Source organism: Varroa destructor, unplaced genomic scaffold, assembly GCF_002443255.2.
Source record: "Varroa destructor unplaced genomic scaffold, Vdes_3.0 BEIS01000001.1, whole genome shotgun sequence".
NCBI classification, from domain to species: Eukaryota; Metazoa; Arthropoda; class Arachnida; order Mesostigmata; family Varroidae; genus Varroa; species Varroa destructor.
This window is the reverse complement of record NW_019211454.1, coordinates 73,245,020-73,257,394: the sequence shown is the minus strand read 5'-3', so window position 1 is coordinate 73,257,394 and position 12,375 is coordinate 73,245,020. Positions and strand designations below refer to the sequence as shown.

General features: G+C 42.4%; 1 protein-coding gene across 1 annotated transcript in view; it reads left to right on the top strand.

Annotated features, from left to right (window-relative positions):
• LOC111243195 (uncharacterized) overlaps positions 1-12,375 on the top strand; it is an 85,635-nt gene that overhangs the window by 55,237 nt on the left and 18,023 nt on the right. The window contains exon 6 of the mRNA XM_086986256.1: positions 4,519-4,737. The gene's annotated coding sequence lies outside the window, so the exon portion shown is untranslated. The remainder of the gene's footprint in view (positions 1-4,518; positions 4,738-12,375) is intronic.

The following is a 12,375-nucleotide window of genomic DNA, read 5'->3' as shown; positions in this document are numbered from 1 at the left end:
ATATATATATGAGTTCTGTATAACGATTCCTCCTTTCGCTGGAGAAAGCAATAGACAGGTAGTGGTGCTGGTTCAGCAGCCAATCGCAGTGAAAATGTGTGAGTGAGCAAAGTGTCGTAGCTTCGAAAAAAGGACCGAGGGTACCTTCACCACATCCTGCGGAAGGCTCGCCAGCTTCCGAACTTCCCTGATGACTCGACTACTGAAGACCGGCCCATTCCTCATTAGTGGAATCCGAACCATACAACCGTCAAAGTTCCTCGCTGCCGGTGTCCTGTGAGAAGGAATGAGCATACAAAGCTTCATGACTGCCACCAGCATCTGATCCATCCGCCCCCTTGGTAGCTTAAAAAACTTGTCTTGGTTGTCTTATCATCCAACTACCTGCAAGTTGTCGTCAGCCTCGTTGTCGCTTATGCTCGGACTCTTCTCTCCTGACAGCAGTTTGTCAGCCGTCTTCATCTTTGTTCGTCGAAAGAGCATAATATCCCTCCTGTGCCGCCTCTATCACGCTGCAGACAGCTATTCTAGTGTAGAATCAGTGTATTAACAGATTGCGAATAGCGGAGGGCAAAAAGGTCACGTGACACCTTGGAACAGAACAAGGGTACGGATGCGCAACGGCAGGATGAACTTGGAAATGGCAGGGATAGTGCCGCTAGAGGAAAGAGGTGCTGGAGTGTGAAATCCCGACAGGCATAACCTTAAAGCTGCCCGTATAGTGGCAAGAGTAATATTTTCGAGAATTTGAATAAAGCAGAACAGAAACTGTTTTTATTACTCAGGTATCAAAAACTCAAGTAAACAAGGATGTAAATTATAAAATAACGGTAAATAATCAAAAAAGTAACTATTAATCTTAGTATTGCTAACTAAAAATGTTTAAAGAAGTTGTCAAAGAAAAGTGTGACAGAAAAACACTACACGGAAGAGATGGTCGTGCACTGTCTGAAGCGCATTCACTTCATCTTCAACCTGTCACAGAAGCTTCAAATTATTATAAATTTAATTTGGAATATGGAGCCGTTAGGCCAAGCTGTTCCAACTAATGAACAGATAAATATGTTTTCCGTTCACGTTTTTTGTGATTGCTATCTTGAATCTATCCAATCTCACCACAAGCGAATAAAAAGAGTGATAATCTTCTGCTTTCGACCCTCGTGAGCCGCCTACCTCTCTTCAATCTATCAGATGACTTCGTCTTCCTATTTTATGCAACTTTTCGACGAAATTGACGGTTCACTTTTTGCAACGAACGTAATTTTCTCTCACGATTTTCCGATACACTAGGTAACGCTTACTCGTAGGGGGGAAAATTGACATCGAGTTTATACTACTGTGATCTAGACAACAGCCTATATCAAAACCGCTACGATAAGTGCAAGATACCCAAATTTGTTTTCTTGACATCAGTTATATCGAAGGCCACCCAAGCGGTTTCCAGAATCCTTTGATCAGTCCCGTCTCCTCACTTAAACCCCTTTACGGCGCTACTTTTCTCTATATTGCACTCGCGTTAATGTCCCCATTCCCGGTCCCATTTTTTTTCTGCTCAGATCTTTTCCACCTTCTTTTTTTCTCTTCCTAATCACTACAACAACAATAATCTAGCTAATGGTATTATCACGTTGCGGCAGCGCCTCGCAGCGGTCTCTTGGCTCTTAGCCCGATTCTGACCCGTGGCCTGCAACACAGCTCGATGCACGGGTTGTCGTGGAGCCGAGCTTTATATCTGTCCTTTTTACGTAGCATCGTAGTCAGTGGGTACTCATGTGTACATGGCCCATCTAGCGACTTTAATTCGATATGTATGTCCGTAAATGCGTCAGAGTATAGCTCGTACGAAGAGGCGCAGGAAGATCATAACGTTACGTCTACTTCACCTCAAACAAACTAACGCCTGTTGCCTTATGTAATCTTGCGGAGACAGCGTAACCGGCACCCACTAAATTATTTGCTTCACCACCACCAACATTGTTAGCGTGAAGGACGCTTAGATATATTCAGACAGATTCATTGGCCTCCTGTTTCACGCCGCCTGCTTACCTCTGTAACCAAGCAAGCGAAATGAGGACGAAAATAATAACAATAGCACCGTTACGGGCTCAGCGGTAACTGTGCGCACACGAATGAGTACAGAATAAAGGAGCAAGGGAATTATATTTGACAATGCTATTACCACTCTCGTTGTTTCCCAGTCTTAGTTGTGCACTGTTCTAGATACCGAACTTTTGCGATGCGCGCTTGCCAGGGTCGGCCCCACGCTATTGAAGCTGACGTGAACAAGTGATTATGCTGGATGAGTTGATGGGCGAGGAGCAGACAAACCATCGGAGAACAGCGCATCTCAGTCTTATGGCTGGCGTACCGCACGATTATCGCATGATGAGGCAGCGAACGAAACAGAATAGAAGCTGCTCGTGCAGCTTCCGCTGCTACGGTAGCTAGCGGCAGCCAACGGTGGCTCGTGCACGAAAACATCCACATCACGCCTCTCCTCTTCTAACATTCAAGCCGCGTACACGCAGATGCGCAGAAAATGTAGATCGTCCGACAAGCCGGAAGCGGATGCTACCATAACACGAACGCGTTTTTGACGTCCAGCATCTGTTGATTAGTGTAGCAATGTAGAAAGGGAAAAACGGCGAACCCGAGCGAGAAAGCGAATGAGAGAAATAGGGGCTTGAATAGGAGCAAAGGGAGGACAGGATAGCTTATAAACAGTCCGAGCTGAATAAATATATTTTTAACAAATTTTAGATAAAGGTGTAATTGTTTTATTTTTGTGTTACACGGTACGACATACATTTACCGTACGTGTTGAAAGTACTTGCACTAGCTTCTAATTAATGTAACGGTAAAAAGTAGTTTGAGAATTCCTTTTTTTGGAAGGATATTGTGAAAGAGAACGATACTTGGCGCAATTAGGTTAGATAAAAACACAGTATGCAGCATTTTGACATGCTAGATATTCAAACCTATTGTTTATCATCACAGAGAATTCTTCCCTGAATCACACTTGACAAGACTTTCGCTTTTTATGTGTATCAAACTCATCTCAAATCATCCTTCAGTTCCCGCTAATTATTTCGGAACTAGAAATGGTAGGGTACGTTTGCTGATACCAATTGATAACCAGTAATATCGAACTAAACCTAAATAACAACGTTTTTCACCCAATAAAGAATACAGGCTAATTCTAGCAAGAAATTAACTTATTAGGTATTTACTGTTGCACTCAGTGACCTTCTTTCTCCTGTATACTGATATTTTTTCGTCAGAATTTTTCAGCTATCATGTTAAAGAACTCATCCAGTCAAATCATGAAACCCTTTTCACTACCATACACGCGATTACTACCTTCACTTGATCGAAAAATGTGATAGTTCATCGAAACGAGCTTGGGAGAATGTACCAGATGCAAAAGAACTCGAACTCAGACTCTTGCAGAGTGGCCTTCACGGTCTTTTCGATGTGCCGCCTGACATCGCTGTAGAGAAAGATAACCTTGCTTTGCCTATCGGGCCTTTTCTGTTGTTTCCTTGTTTATTCGATGCAGCTGACCTACGCACAGATTCTTACTATTCGTTTTGTTTATTCTCAAGTATTTCCCAGCGTATAGGACTTTCTTCAGTGATACTAAACGTAAATCACCCTCTTCGTGGGATGGAGATCTGGGCTAGCTTTGGCTGTGAGTGTATATCCAAGATTCACCTATTCTTTTCTCTGCTTTATATCGGCGTGGGGACACGTTCTGGTCAATGGTGACAATTTTTTATATAGCTCTGTTAGCGCGGCTGGACAAAATATTGAAAGGCGGTGCGAAGCCGTCTCTTTTTGTGATACTCACTGAGTTTTTAGAGAACCCAGCTTCTAATTTTTGAGTAAATCTCACAAATTTTAAATGTCTCTTAATAATCATATAGCTCTATTTCATTTTTTGTCCGATTCACAAAGTATTTGCCGACCGTTTTCCTTCAAAAGTGTTTCCGTTTGATTCTCATAATCTCCAAATATGTCTTTCAGTTCAAACCAGTTTTAAGCAGTACTTTCAGTTATAAAGGCCGCGCTGTACGCGGTACCTGTGCTGACGACATGAATTTCCTATTGCTGCATAATAAAATAACAATAGCAATTGCCTGAACGGTGTATAGTAGTAAACAAGTAATGGAGAAGTAAAAAAACGAGAGAACACTAAAGACCTGACCTAATAGTAACAGATAAGCAAGACTTCAAAGAGTCTACAGGGAATATGCCAAATCAATTTTTAGTGACTTAGCATTCACACGAATTTTTAAAATTCGATCTTTGTTTTTTTTTAATTATTGTTTAGTATTGCTATAAGCAGTACGTTCACAGTCGTTATCGTCTAAGGTGGCAAAAGATCCATTGTTTGTCGATCTGAACACACATCAGTGTCCCGAAACGATAGATAATGAACGCTCCACCTTTTCTCCCTCTATAGTGCTTACCTCCCTTTTTTCGTTTTATGTTGTTTTGTTTTGTGCCTTTCTTTAGCGTGTTCTTGATCACCCTTATCGCAGGCAGGTTTGCCGTACACGAGGGATCATCGCCTGATGTCCTCTGAGAGCCATATGTCGCCGGAAGTTTGAAGAAGGGATTCCGATGCAGCCACGTAAATTGTACGCTAGGTTCATTCCATTATCAATTGCTTCGTTTGGTGATCAGCAGGCCCAAGAATAGAATAGACCTTTTCAATCTGCACGCATCTGTAAGGTAATCAACTTAAGCACTATCCTCCAGCTTATTGAGCCTGTCCAGTTTTAGCTTGGCAAAATATAGCACAATGTTTTATGATTTACATCTCATTACATTAGTTTAATTCATAGGTTCTTAAGAGTTTTTTTTTTCCTTTTAATACAAATTACCTATTAATAAATATGTCTTTGTTTAGTTCTTCGATATCTACTCACTCCACAAACAGCTACACAAAAATGGCTGCGATCAATTGTTTCCATATTCATGTTCGTTCAAAATGACTTTCTATCCGTTCAAATAAGTATAGCACATAAGTGATTAGCTAAGAGAGATGTAGCCAATCGATTTCCGGTAGGGTTTTCAAATTGTCCCTGGGCTGCGCATGTTTTTAGGCTCTAAATCACGTTAACGTTTCCGTTGTATGGTAATCGGCGTAGCACACTGCTAGCTAATGACACATCATTCGTGACCTCTTGCAGTACATCTATCTATATATATATATAGATAGACGTAATCGATATAGAGATTTTCAAAGCGTAGAGCGCATAGTTTATCGAAATTGGGCTTAGGCACACTTCGTTTCATGCTGGAAGCCAGTCGGCTGATGGGGCGCCTTAAACTCGAAACATAGAGGATATCGAACTTAATAGTATAGTGATATTTTGAACCGCTTTACTGTCTAAAAATATAATTATGCCGATCAGCGATTACGGCTGTAAGATAAAAGTGATTCAGCAGCGTTATCAATGCTTGTTCAAAACATAACATTCGACTTTGGAATCTGGTTTTGTTATTTTTTTTTTTAATTTTTGGGTTGTAACCTTGAAACATGTTTAACGAATACATAGACAACTGCAGCGGGTAGTCTGAATTGGAAAACGGTATATTTTATTTTCTAGGGTGGCTCGATAAAGAGCTAAATAATTGTGTGGTATGATGAGTAACAATGGGCGTATAATTGGCAACTTCAAATGAGGAAAGGGAATGTGAGGGAAAACTATAGAAGGCCTCATCTCGATGTGGGTAACCGGCCTGGTGACCGCTAACAGAGGTCAGCAAGGCCTCTCTGATCTCAATGAAACCTCAAGTTGTGGGTTATCCTATTACCAGGCGGCCTCCTTTGCTGGCGCCAGCCACCCCTCAACGCATGTCCGTGTTCATTTCTTTATAAAAATCGTCTCACTGTTGGATACAGCCCCATACACTGTCCCTATCGTAGGCGTCGGACGACCGTTATACAGCGGTTGGAACGTACCCATTGCGCACTCACATGCGCATCGATACGCATTTAGTATTTTTTTACCAGTAGAACCGTTTCCTGTTGGCTTTGGTGTAGCTGCAAGGGTCTAAGAGAAGTTGTGAATCGTCCTGGCAGGTACTAGTCGACCATAACCGTACCTTGTCGAACAGCCGTTTTTAGATAGGATGCCCTGTCCGCCAGAGTTTAAGGGTATCTTATCGAGATTCCCTGTGTTCTGCAGTGCACAGTTTCGACTCTCAGGAGACCTTATCCAGGAAAAGCCTGGATGAGTCGCCGCTGGTCGCTCCTCTCTCGTCACTATGCCGCTACCAATGAACCTACACGCATGAAGACGGGTTCAACGGACTGCGAGGGCTTTAGGTGTCCACCACTTTGTCCCAAGCGTTGCCACCGCTTAATGAGGACATGATCACTCCCAGTTGTTGTCTGGGCCTGGATCGGAATAAGCAGGGCGGCAGCGACGGCGGCACAACACCACAATCCATTCGGCCCCGCGGCGCCGGACGAGCCAGTGAATATCACGATGACAACGAATCAGATAGTAAAGCGCGACAGTAGCAGCTATAGACGTGAGGCAGTGTACTGATGCTGCTGCTGCTGCTACCTGGCTCCGCTAGCGTCACCAACTACATCCGGTACTTCCGGTGCTCGTATTGGCGCGACCAGACCAACGACGACAGCAGTCAAGCAAGCGAGCGCTTGGCGAACGTGGATTTTGAAAACTTGCGGAAAGAGTTCAGGCTGTCTTCAGCGGGTAAATGTATCTCTGCCTCGATGCAAGTGCATGTTTCTCCCTCTGCATGTACGTGTATCTATGAAGTGCGTGGACGTAAGCGTGAAACTGTGGTGAGTCTAAGTGCTGGCGGGCAACTCACTTTGTCGTCCCTCGCTGCATGAACTAAAAGATAATAAATGGACGAAATCAACAAACTTAGTTCCCCCAGCAGTCTTTCCTGGACACCATTTACTCAACTTCCGTCGCTTCCTACCAGTTTCGGAGACGCCCCTAAACTGCCTTACAGCACTACATCATAGAATCGCACTCATTCTTCTTTTAAGTCAGGACACGACATATCCCTGCAGAGCAGAACGTAAGGAGACGAATCCTTTCCCAGGAGGTAGCGATTATAGCTTTCCGCCTACTGCGAAACCTCCTGGCAAATGTGGTAATCTTTTTTGTACGTCGGGCCCTTCAACCATAGCAAAAACTAGTGATAATATCTAACGGTACACGATTATTGCGGAAAATAAAATTTTGTTTAGAAACGGCACGCCTTAACTGTTTCACGCATGTGTCTTCTCAGTCATTCTATATAAATATGTCCACCATCGACAGGCATCATAATTTAGAATGTGGTATTCCAGAAAGAACTAGTGTATTATCCAGCTTAGAAATCTCCAGCGAACTTTGCCGACAGTTTGAGTAGTGTTTATGAAATCGGTTCATCTAAAACTATCTAATATCGTTAAGTATTAAACCCAAGCAGTACTTGAGTTAAAAAGCTCATACTTAGCTGATGCCGAACCTCTAATACCTTTTCTCTAATTCAAACTGGACCAATTTGCTTGATCAATAACAATCCGTTCTACCTTTTTACACATGCAAAAAAAAATTTATCCCTAACTGAAAATCCCAGTAGTATCCCTGGTTTACGCTGCGTATAACCGTTGAAGTTGTACTGACCATATACGTAGAAAAGATAAATTAGCAATAGCGAAGTAAATAGGTCATTTTAGTAGCAAAGTCATCTAATCTTTTCGAACACTAGAATTTTTTAATGATCTTTTTGTTATTAATTCGGTTCACCTTGTGATTTACTCTTGCCAACGTACTGTACCCTACCACAATGCTGGCTCTGAAACAAAATTTATAGTCCAATTAAGAGGCTGTTTCCCTGTCTGCAATTTGAAAATTGTAGATTACAACCTGCTTGCATGTCTTTTTGCGGCCCCGTTGGCCTGCCCACCAATCGGTGTGGTCAGATTGTCTGAAAGTATGCGCTCCGAGATCACATTGAAGGGGCTATCTTCCTGTCTGCACGGTAATCGGAAGGCGGGGAGATTCTACGGTGATTCGTCAGGATTACACCAACTATCCGAGGATTGCCGCTAGATTGTTCTGCTCCTGCTATTGTCCTTTGTCTGGCTTCCCGGGTATTCCTCCACTCCCGTCATTCCCACAGCCAAGAGTATGTCTGTATACTGTATAAACGAGTAGAAGTACTTCGGACGCCCGTACTACATCGCACCGATGGTGAACGCCAAAAAGCGATGGCGTCCAACAGTGAGAGGACAAGAAGGATAACAGGGACAAGACAACACTTTAGGACAAGATCCACCTTCTTTCGCGTCCTACGCAGGCGATTCGAGCATTGCTGCTATCTTGGCCGTTTTAGGTTGAATCAACCTGGAAGAAACAATACGAGGTTCAAGAGCTTCATAGACATACTCTTCGCTACCATTACCACGGCGAGACCAGACTGAGCGAAGGCGTGCCATACCCGATAGATAGATTTCTATGTGCTCCTTGTCTGTACCTGGTATGTGAAGATCTACGTGTGTGTCCGATGTTGAGTCGATTCAGCGGAGCATCCGTTATGGGCGACCAGGGACCCAGGTGTTGTGCCCGTGCGGATCCTGGGGTGAAAGCAGAGACGACCCATCTGTAGGTTTATATGGCCATAAATACTAGCTTGCTGGCTTGCTTAGTCAGTCCGTCGTTGGGTTGGCCAGGATCGGGGGGGAGGTCGGCGTGCGCAACTCACAGAGAACTCGCCAAACAGGCAGAGCTCCCGGGCTCTCGCGCCCACTAGTAGATGCACATTTATGTTCCCGCACTGGCCAGGAGCGGCAGAACCAAACCGTCCACTATTGTTTTATAACGGTCACTATCATGCGCGAGAAAGGAGGAAAATAAATACAAGGAGGGAAGAGAGCGAGTTAAGTTTAGGAAAGCGCCACCGTGTAACGGCAGCGCTACAAACGTACGGACTTCCACATAGCACGCTAATAAAAGCGGTGGTACTCTATAGACGCCCACCGTTCGCTGTAAGGGTTAGTGATCGTCGGGTTCGCGATGATATTCAATTGCCTGCCAAACAGCAGCTGTAACAGTAATAGGTAGGGCGCGAAAACTGAGGCGCTGATAGTGGAAGCGGTTGAAGCTTGAGTGCGAGCGCTTTCGTCCGTGCAGTACCATGGTTTTGCTCTAGTTTCTTAATTGACTACCATCGCGTACTAGGATCGTGTTTAATATTTAATTTTAAATAAATTAAAAAAAAAATAAAAGTTTAATAATAACTGACAAAAGTAACATAGCTTTGTTTACGTTTCGGCCATACCAACTATATTTCATTGCGGATGTAAGACGATGTGGGCATCGTCGTAGAAGGTTTCGCGTTTTATGTACATGAAGATATAGTAGACTTGTTTTCACTTCACAAGCATTGCTCTACTGTTTTTTTTATTGTACATAAATACATTGTTGACAAAACCAATTGACCTCAGTTTGCGCTGTCCAATTAGATTATCCGATTTTTAATTGATTTTATTTAGACTTGCTTGAAGGGTAAGTTTGGTATTGTATACTATACAATGATAGGTATTATCCGGGTTATGTATTGCTATCGGCGCAACATCATACCTTTCGCTGAAGATTTATTTACGGACGTAGCATATACTTGCGATTTACTTCTATAGAGTAAAAAAATAGCAAATGCGATCAATTAGATTGACGTCTAATAAACTACGACATTGTAATTATCAAAAAGCTGATACCTATTTTACTAGATATAATCATAATAATAATGACACCATAAAATTGTTTTTTTTAAATAAAAAGTTTTTAAGCGGCTCAGTAGTACACAATCAGTGTTGTTTTTTTTTTATAAACCTACGTGTATATTTAATATTCAGCACGAGAAGATGATTTGCACAATGAAAATTGTTGCATTTATCATTAGAAATAAGATTCACTAGTACAGTCACTGCAAAGAAGTAAACTTGGTCTAGCGAAATAAAAATTCATTACATAGAGGAAAATCAATACGTATTATAAAAAGGATTAAGATACCTTTCACGGTTAAACTTGCGGAAAAAGGTTCATTAGTGCATGATCCGAAGAATAGGAAGGAAAACCTCCCGTTCGTGTGTGGCCTCGCGTAATCGTAGAACAGAATGGCATGACCTCGTTTGTTGGATCTTATCTCCTGAACAACTTTGCAGATTTGATGCAGCTGGCACAAATATTACATATATAGAGATCAATTGCCTGATTTGTACGATAATGTTTTCCACTAAATCAAGCTCTCGTAGTCCCACCAAACGTAGAGTCTTTTCTGGCTGAGGACCTGGATAAGCCTGGGCCTTGAATTTTATTGGTAGAGCTATCCATTCCGATTTCTGGTTCATGCTGACGTACAGACACCACTTTTCATTGCCCGTAACGTTTATGTAAAAAAATCGGTCATTGAGGCTGCTTGACACCGGACAAAGTGTTAGAGTGCGGAGTTTAACCATAATAACCTTGTTGAATTCGCGAAGGTCATGATGCACCCAAGTCGCTGTATATACCGAAGGGAGATGATTAACGACCGCAGGCCATCTTTTCGGCTAATTACCAGATTCTTTATCGGTCGTCTGCTTTCAAGGGTGACTTCAGATGGTGAATCAAAGTGAGGTTTTCGGCCAGAGGGGTAAGCATCCTCTGGGTTTCGGATACCGTTTTCGAGTTTGGCAAACCACTCTCGAGTAGTGCTCTGTGCGATAGCATCATTACCTTATATAAGGCGAATGTCCTAGGCTGTTTCGCCAGTTCCTTGGCCTTGACGAAATGCATAGTGCAAATTACGTCAAAAATTTATTTTTTTCGATTCAGAACACCCACATTTGAATTCTTTCCAGTTTAAATTGCGCTCACAATACACAACTATTACTAGCCTAATAAATACATCTATTTTTTTTTCTTTTTTATTTTAATAATACAGTTTCGACTATTGTAATGGGCTCAATATCATGCGGTAAAGGATCCTCGTTTATACACTCCGTCCTACTCACGACAGCTACTAACGTTGTTTATGCATATACTATGCGTCCTACTTTGCACAACTTGTGATACTTATTTGCAATCTGCTCAATTGTGCAATTGATGAGCGGCGCACCCCGCATCTTCCAGGTACCCATTTCTGTGGCTTGCATTTGCTATGTATTTTTCACTAATTGCGAAGGCTTCTCATACTTCTGAACGATATAAAGGTCTTAGCATATTAAGGCTTTCCAGAATTAGGTCTCTTCACTATGAAACACTGAGAATCGGCATTACTAACGGGTGTAGCTAATATGAATTGGAAATTCTAGACTAAGGGTTAACACCATACCAACAAGAGGACACCGACTCACTCTACAGCTGGGACTAACACAGTTTACTTCGTATATTCGTGTTGATTGACACGATCGTCAACTTTGGTACCAAGATCATATGTCCTTCTGTGGACATAATTATTCGAATGTACTATCGAGTGTTTTTTGCAACTTAATTTATCTTTTGTACTGATGTAAAAATCTTTACTTCAACCGCCAAAAGCGCATATATACCATTCCATCAGAGCGTGCATTTTTAATGGGACGACCCTAAGGACGGCTTCTTTCTGATTTCTTACTTAACATCGAGTTTATTCTGATGCCATGTCGCCGAATTCATTCTGACTTCTATATCTGCAGTTTGCTGCCTCGGCTTCTTGCCAACGTCACTCAGATTCCCTATTCGTTCCGACAGATCGCAAGTCTTGTAGGGATAACAACACGAAAGATAAAGTTCTCCAGGTCTATGCTGTTTTTTTTTTTTTCGCAGTTGGATGGCGTATAGGACCGAAAACTTCTTGAGCCTCTTTAAGGTTAGCGTCGACTACGCTATGGATTTGAATTTGTACTACAGATTTATCACGAATGATGCCGTACACTTTTAGACGCTAACATCGTTGTTTTTCAAAATAGATTGTCTTTGTAGTACGACTTAGGTTTTCGGTGACTTACGTTATAAAATTGAAAATGGCTGCGGAGCAGAGTGTGGTGAAAGCGTTTCTCCTTTCGAGTATGTTTAACTTCAGTCTAAAATTACAGATGTGGCTTTTCTGTGCTCCTGCCAAGTAGTGATGGCGAGTTTGAGATGAAATTTCCGAGCAACGGTGCTTACACTTCGGAGCGCTCATCAGAGAGTATGGCATAACCTTTCCGAGAGTGTTCGCCTCATCCATTCTGCCAGTATTATTTTTAATAATCCTAGGCAGACTGTCAAGAAATTCGGAGGTGTGGGCTTTATCACGCTTGATTCTTTTTTGAGGCTCCTCGAGGAGGACCGCTCTTCAACCAAAAAGAATTAGCTTTGTGAGAGTAAAACT